Source organism: Nomascus leucogenys, chromosome 3 (assembly GCF_006542625.1).
Source record: "Nomascus leucogenys isolate Asia chromosome 3, Asia_NLE_v1, whole genome shotgun sequence".
In the NCBI taxonomy this organism is placed as follows: Eukaryota; Metazoa; Chordata; class Mammalia; order Primates; family Hylobatidae; genus Nomascus; species Nomascus leucogenys.
The window spans coordinates 107,867,049-107,875,072 of record NC_044383.1 but is presented as its reverse complement, the minus strand read 5'-3'; the positions used below and the strand labels follow the sequence as shown (position 1 = coordinate 107,875,072).

The window sequence follows — 8,024 nt, the reverse complement described above, 5'->3', positions numbered from 1 at the left end:
ATAACCAGGCATGGTGACACCTGCCTGTGGTCCCAGCTACACAGGAGGCCAAGGTGGGAGGATTGCTTAAGCCCAAGAGGTAGAGGTTGCGGTAAGCTGTGTTCAGGCCACTACACTCCAGCCTGGGTGAGAGAGTGAGACCCTGTCTAAAAAAAAAAAAAAACTTTGTTAGAGTTTTCTGGCAAAAGTGACTTCTTTTGCCATTCACCACAATCTCCTGAGTTTTATTTCCCAGTGTTGTATGCCCCATTAATGCTTCCAAACGAGTGTCAATGGTCAATATGCTCATCTCAGGAAAGCCAAATTATATACAAACTCTATCTTTTAACTCTGCAGCATCTGCATTCATATATCCATAAACCTAAAGAAGACGAAAAAGCTGAAAAGAAACTAACTGTTTTACTGGAGTGACCTGGTTTATTTTTCTGTGCAATTGGACTAAGCCTGTAGAAAGAACTGAGAGGACTGGGTTGTTTCAGGTTCATGTTTTTCTCCAAATCATACCACACTTTCTCCACATCAAATGAAATATCTAAAGTGAAGACACTTTAAATATTTTCATTTGGATTATTTTCAAATTTTTCAGTGTGAAAGTGGTTATTTTTTAATCAGTCTTTATATTTGAGATGCATATTGAAATATTTACTAAGAAAATTGGAAAATACCTGGGAAAATGGTTAAAGCTGAGTGATGAATACATGAGATTCCTTATGTTATCCTCTACTTTGTATAGGTTTGACAATTTTATAATTTCTCTGTGGTATGCTGATATTTTACTAACATTTAAAAAATGAAACAAGTAAATATGTTTAGCTGTCTACCTTTTCCTTAAAGCCACAATAAGTGTATGTCAGTCCTTTTTTCAAGAACTATAGAATTGGGTGGGGTGCAGTGGCTCATACCTGTAATCCTAGCACTTTGGGAGGCCGAGTCGGGTGGATCACTTGAGGTCAGGAGTTTGAGACCAGCCTAGCCAACATGTTGAAACCCAGTCTCCACTAAAAATACAAAAATTATCTGGGTGTGGCGGCACATGCCTGTAATCTCATCTACTTAGGAGGCTGAGGCATGAGAATCACTTGAACCTGGGAGCTGGAGGTTGCAGTGAGCCGGGAGCTTGCCACTGCACTTCAGCCTGGGCGATAGGGCGAGACTCAGTCTCAGAACAAACAAACAAAACTATAAAATTATAATCATTAATCTTGCACATGTCTCTAGACTGGTGTCTATCTCTATTAGTCCCCAAGCTGTTCCCTTTGGGGAAGAGGACAGACATCTTCAGTAGGAGCACAAATTATTGGCCTTTGGGATTCAACAAGTAAATGAAGAGAAAAATTTAATGAACCATTTCATATAAATAATTTTCAACACTACTAAAAGGTTTACTATGAGGATCAATGAATGAAATGTAGTAATTTATGGGAGATACTCTGAGATTTGGAAAAGATTGCTGCTTACTACAACTACCATTATTATTATTATTGTTTTGTTTTGTTTTTTGAGACAGAGGTTTTTTTTTTTTTGAGACGGAATTTCTTGTTGCCCAGGCTGGAGTGCGATGGCGTGATCTCAGCTCACCGCAACCTCCACCTCCCGGGTTCAAGCGATTCTCCTGCCTCAGCCTCCTGAGTAGCTGGGATTACAGGCATGCACCACCACACCCAGCTAATTTTGTATTTTCAGTAGAGACGGGGTTTCTCCATGTTGGTCAGGCTGGACTTGAACTCCCCACCTCAGGTGATCCGCCTGCCTCAGCCTCCCAAAGTGCTGGGATTACAGGTGTTAGCCACCGCGCCCAGCCGACTACCATTATTTTAATAGTCGCTTTTGCCTTCTTCATCACTGACCTCAGCCCAGTTCTCCACTGTGGTCTCAGGGAAGCTTACAAACATACAAAAGGAAAAAAAAATGTCCTCATCTTTTCTCTCCATAGCTAAAGTATAAGGTTAAGGAAGGATGAACTTCCTTTAGTGACTCCCTCTAAGAACAATGACCTACAGGAAAGGGTGGGGAGGGAGTTACAAGAAACCTTGCCTAGATTAGTCTGCAAAGAGACTGACTTCTAAGAAAGATCTGTCAACATAAAAGTTAATTTACCAGGCTGATTTTTCAGAGCAGTTCATTATCATCACAGGTCATTCTTATTGCATTGTTCTATTTGACGTAAGTGACAGATAATAAAACCTACTGTATCACTGTAGAAAAAAGTCCACAGGTATACCATTAAAATGTTTCAAATACCATTTTTTTTTAGTATTCAGTTTTCTTCTTAAATAAACTAGATTTTTAATGACATCTGTAGTATGTATGCAGCTTCAAATTTGCTCTCTTCTCTCCCACATACACAGCTCCTGGGCTAATGGTTTTCTATTTTTATCTTGCTATTTATAATTTACTGATGTTTCTTACCAAGAATCTTTGGTTTGATCCACAAAACTCATCTGAACCTGTTGCCAGTGTTGAAGTATTACTGTTTTAATGTTATTATTTAATCACAGAAATATTTTCTGTACACACATTTATTTTTAAATTATGTATAAATAAACTCTACCAAGGCTTTCAGATTGTAGCCCATAATCATTTGTGTGTGTGTTATTTATTTATTTATGTATTTATGTATTTATTTTTGAGACAGGGTCTTGTTCTGTCACCCAGGCTAGAGTACAGTGGCGCTATCATAGCTCACTGTAACCTCAACTCCTAGAGGTTCAAACAATACTCTCACCTCAGCCTCTGATGTAACTGGGACTACACATGTACACCACCATGCCTGGCTAATTTTTTAAACTTTTTGTAGAAACTGGGTCTTGCTATGTTACCCAGGCTGGTCTCAAACCCCTGGCCTCAAGTGATCCTTCCACCCACCTCAGCCTTCCAAAGTGCTAGGATTACAGGCATGAGCCACCACACCCGGCCTTGTGTGTGTTTTTAAATAGTCTTGACATATTTCCAAAGAAGTGAATGTACATTTAATAAAAATTATCCTTAGACTCTTTTTCAGTGAGTTTAAGAAGGATAATTTGGAAATTTATTACATTTCTTTTCCCCTTTTATTATGTCATCAACACTGGCTGTACATTCTTTGAATTACAGTAAAGAATTTGGTTGTCTAGACACAACAAAATAAGAACACAAGACTTATTTCAAGTAAATCCTAACTTGTGTTAGCCAACAATGAGCAAAAAGATTTTTCTAACACTTTTGCTCTGTTTTGGTGAAGATATTTAAGATCTAAGAACCATATTTGTTTCACATTTTATCTCCTACCTTTTCCACTCTTTAAATAATATCTTCAGAAAGAGAAACTATCAAAAACTAAAGAGCTTTGCCTGAACCTTCTTATGTCGATATATTTTCATTGGATAAATTTATATAAATACATGATGGCCAGGCATGGTGGCTCATGTCTGTAATCCCAGCACTTTGGGACCCATGGCCGTAGGATTTCTCGAGCCCAGGAGTTTGAGACCAGCCCGGGCAATATAATGAGACCCCCCACCCCCAATCTACAAATAATAATAATAATTTAAAAATTGCCTGGGTGTGATTGTGCATTGTCTGTAGTCTCAGTTATTCGGGAGGCTGAGGTGGGAGGATCACTTGAGCCAAGGAGGTAGAGGCTGCGGTGAGGTAGAATCTGGGCAAGATCCTGTCTCTAAATAAATAAATAGGCCAGTAGTGGTGGCTTATACCTGTAATCTCAACACTTTAGGAGGCTGAGGCGGGAGGATCACTTGGGCTCAGAAGTTTAAGACCAGCCTGGACAACAGAGTGAGACCTTGTCTTTATTTAAAAGATAACACGCCTGTAATCCCAGCACTTTGGGAGGCCCGAGGCGGGCAGATCACGAGGTCAGGAAATCGAGACCATCCTGGCTAACACGGTGAAACCCCGTCTCTACTAAAAATACAAAAAATTAGCTGGGTGCCATGGTGGGCGCCTATAGTCCCAGCTACTTGGGAGGCTGAGGCAGGAGAATGGCGTGAACCCCGGAGTGGAGCTTGCAGTGAGCCGAGATGGTGCCACTGCACTCTGGCCTGGGTGAAAGAGTGAGACTCTGTCTCAAAAAAAGAAAAAGATAATAATAAAAATGAAAATAAATAAATATATGTTATACACACACACACATACACTCACACTCACACATACATACTCTAACACACACATACAATGTAAACTTTACTGAACAAATCTAAACACAAGAGGTATCACCTGTTCATCTGACCAGCATTTGGAAAACCTCCATCTAGAGCCTTGTTTATTACAATACTATCACAGCTTATTTAAGATAGAAAGACTGGAGATAGTGCATGGCCTCCTTATTTAATGAATACTGAAAACCAAGAACCAAGTTGAAGGAGGACGTTTTCAGTATTCAGCTAGTCATTGTTCTCTGGATTCTACTAAATCCTCACACACTTCTTCCTTAGAAAAATAAATAAACAAAACTGAATGAACCTAAAATACTTCTGTGCAAAAATTGAAAAGGCAGCTAAATTCATGCTTAGTTAGTCTTATATGGAAGAAAAATGATTATTTTTTAATATATGTGAATCTAACTCATTTGCGAAGTAGGGATTCATTTAAAAACAAAACCCTCAAAATTCAGGTCTCCATCTGTTTCTTTGGGTAAAAATTATGGAACACATGCAATCTCTGTTGTGGTTACCCATGACAGAAAAACATAGAAGCATGCCTTATGATTTCTCTAAAGGGATTTTTAAATCCTCAGGGACATTCTTTAAACAAGATTACTAATGCTAACTTTGTGATGCTCTGTTGGTTTTACTTATATATTAATACGACAATATTCAAATCCTATTGTCTTAAATCTAGACATACCAAGAGAGATTTCTAGCTTCATGTGGGACAGATTACTCCCGTATTCCCATTACAAGCAACTAATAAGTAGGGCAGTGAGGCATTTGGCTTCATAATGGCTGCTGGGAAGGATGATTTAAGATATTTCATCTTCCTTTATTAAAACAGTTATATCTTGATACTGGACAGCCATTTAGTGCCATCCCTGGTGTGCTAAACTCTGAAGAGGTTTTATGATTTCCTTAATGTTACTTTTTTAGGCCAAAACTCAAAAATCCTTTCTGTAGAATCTTCATGGAAAACCTTCCTTCTACATACACACACACACACACACACACACACACACACACACACACACCACCTACCTACAGTGCTTTCAGACTTAACATCTGAAGTTCAGTATCCCAAAACAGAAGAAGGAAAGGTATATCCTCAGGGATATGAGGATTTAGCAGAGACTGTCCCATCCCACTGTAAAATACTTTTTAAGTTTCATGCATTGAAATCTTATACTTTGCTTTTAAAATTACCCCAAATTTTGCTTTAGCTGCATATTTTCCTGTTTTAATATAAATATTTTGTCTCAAAGAACTAAAAAGTGGCCCAAACCGACATAACACAGGACATTTATGTTCTTGTAATCACACACATAGTTCCACAGGTCATGGGCACTCAGTTTGAGAGTCTGGAAGTCCAAAATGTACATGTTAGCAAAACTGAGCTGAGAGATAGTAGAATCTGTGTAACAGGCAATCCTACTCTTAGCAAGCATCCAGATAATTTAAACTAAATATACTTGGGACCTAGAGATGAGATACACAGGCAGTCTTCCAAAAGGCAGGGAGGAGGTGGAGTTCAGGGTGGCTGAATATTAGGGGGAGTCATTCAATTGTTCAGTTATTTACTCCCTTATGAGCTCCGGGCACTGAAACAAGTTACTAACTAGAAATACAAAGATGGATAATTACAGTTCTAACCAAAGAAGATCACAAACTAGCCAAACTAGCAGAAGAAAACAGACACCTAAACTGGAACTTACAAATTGAAGTGAAAAGTAAAAAGGTAGAGAGACATCAAATGTATCTGGAATTGAGGAAGCGACAGGAACCAAGGCAGTGGCACTGCCTCTTCCACGGGCTTAAGAAATTTAAGAATTGTTTTAAATTTCTGCAGCAATGTTCAGAGGCTTAGGAAGAAATGTGAAGCATGCAGGTCTATTACTTTTTCCGAACTCCAACTTAGATGCGAAGAGGAAATATTTGGCTTATTTCAACAAGATCAATTCCAAACTCATTCTCTTGAATAACTGAGTTGTTCTAAAAGGGTAAGAAAAGTTTTGTTGTTTTTAAAGACTCATCTCAATTTAATCAAGTTGCTCCTCCCTGAAGGCAGTATCAGGTCACAGAGAACTTGTTTGAAGACATTCGGTTTCAGCTACCAAATTGAGTGAAGGGACATGACCTGAGTGATCAGGTTAGATACCCACCTTGACAAACATGTGCACACACACACACACACTCTCAAGTTAACATGATGGAGGCTGGAGAAAAGTAGAAGTAGTAAAGAAAGATATTCCATTTTGCTGACTTAAGCAAGTCAGATATTAAATACAAAAAAACATAGGGTAAGGAGCAGATAATTTAGTGGGGATTGGGAAGAGAAATTAATAAATGCAGGTTTGGATAAGTTGAAGTTGAGATTCCTTGTGAGCCAGCAAACTGGATGTATAAATCATTCTCTTAGGTTTATATGACTAGAGATCACAAGAAAGATTTGAATTAGAAATTTTTAATTGAGAGGTTTCACAATATAAATAATCTCTTCTTGGTCTTTTAGCTAAGATCAAATGTGGTATCTGTTCTTAACAGCTTAAAATCTGATATGTCCTCTATTCAAGGACAATATATTAAATGTATTTTTGAGCAGGGAGATGGAATATAAGCTTGCTCCATCCATCCCATACATCTACCTGGTATTGCAGTACCTCCTGGTATTGCAGTACCACCACACACACACACACAAACAGATAGATAATACAGAAGCTGTGAGAGGAGATAAAGATTACTTAGTTTACATAGTTTCTTATAAAAAGTTTTACATGTTACCCAAGTAATTCATACTTTTTTTTTTTTTGGAGATAGGGTCTTGCTGTGTTGCCCAGGCTGGAGTGCAGTGGCATGATCACAGCTCACTGCAACCTTGAACTCCCAGGCTCAAGCAATTCTTCCACTTCAGGCCCCCAAGTAGCTGAGCCCACAGGTACACACCAGTATGCCTGGCTAATTTTTGTATTTTTTTGTAGAGACAGGGTTTTCTATGTTGCCCAGACTGGTCTCTAACTCCTGGGCTCAGCAATCTAGCTGCCTCAGCCCCCCAAAGTGCTATGATTACAGGTGTGAACCACCTAGCCCATCCAGCTTCACTCTTATTATTGTATGCAATTTTTACTATCATGCAAATAACTTCAGGTAAATAAAACGAATAGATAGCCTTAGAAAATTACAGAATTAGTGTGAAAAAAAAAAAAAAGATTACTTGTGGACAATGGGGTAGAATATGGAGCCCTGATGTAAAATAACCTTTCTGTGAATGGATAGAAAAGCAGCAGTCAACAAAAAATACTGAAGTAGCCTGAGAATTAAGAGGAAGATCACAAGAGTGCATTTGCTTAGAAATCAATGACACTCAAAAAAAGGGAGGATAATTCTCAAACCCAGTGCAGAGATTGGGGGAGTAGCCTCAGAGAGGAGGAGGCAAACCTTTTCCATTAAAACGGGAGGAAAGGCAGAAAGGTAATATTGCATAGCAGTGTGCAAATTTGGTGCTGGCATATTGAGAAAGTTTCTATCTGAGGGTTTCTCTTTTCTCTATGAGGATCCACTGAAGAAAAGGATATGAGGGGTAGAAGAAATATAGCTGAAGTCAGATATTTGAGGGAAATTCACTAGTCTTGAAATCACCACAATGAAGAGCAGAAGGATAAACTTGCTTGGGAAAAAGAAAACATTGTCCAGCAGTGTTCATGGTCCAAGTGAAGTGGTTAACTATAAATTTAACAAGTAGTAGTTATCCTGGACTTTTCTTGTTTTGTTTTAATTTTCTATAGCAGTACTCAAAAGTCACAAAGAAATGTGAAGAATAGAGGTTCATTATTTTCTCCAACCTAAGACCTAGATGTGAAGAGTTAATGTCTGGTTTACTTC

At 38.5% G+C, this 8,024-nt stretch overlaps 1 non-coding gene across 1 annotated transcript; it reads left to right on the top strand.

Moving 5' to 3' along the window:
* Positions 1–6,637: 6,637 nt before the first annotated feature.
* Positions 6,638–6,828, top strand: LOC115834609. Its single transcript, XR_004029541.1, has one exon. It is a non-coding gene; the product is annotated as a U2 spliceosomal RNA (small nuclear RNA).
* Positions 6,829–8,024: the final 1,196 nt, after the last annotated feature.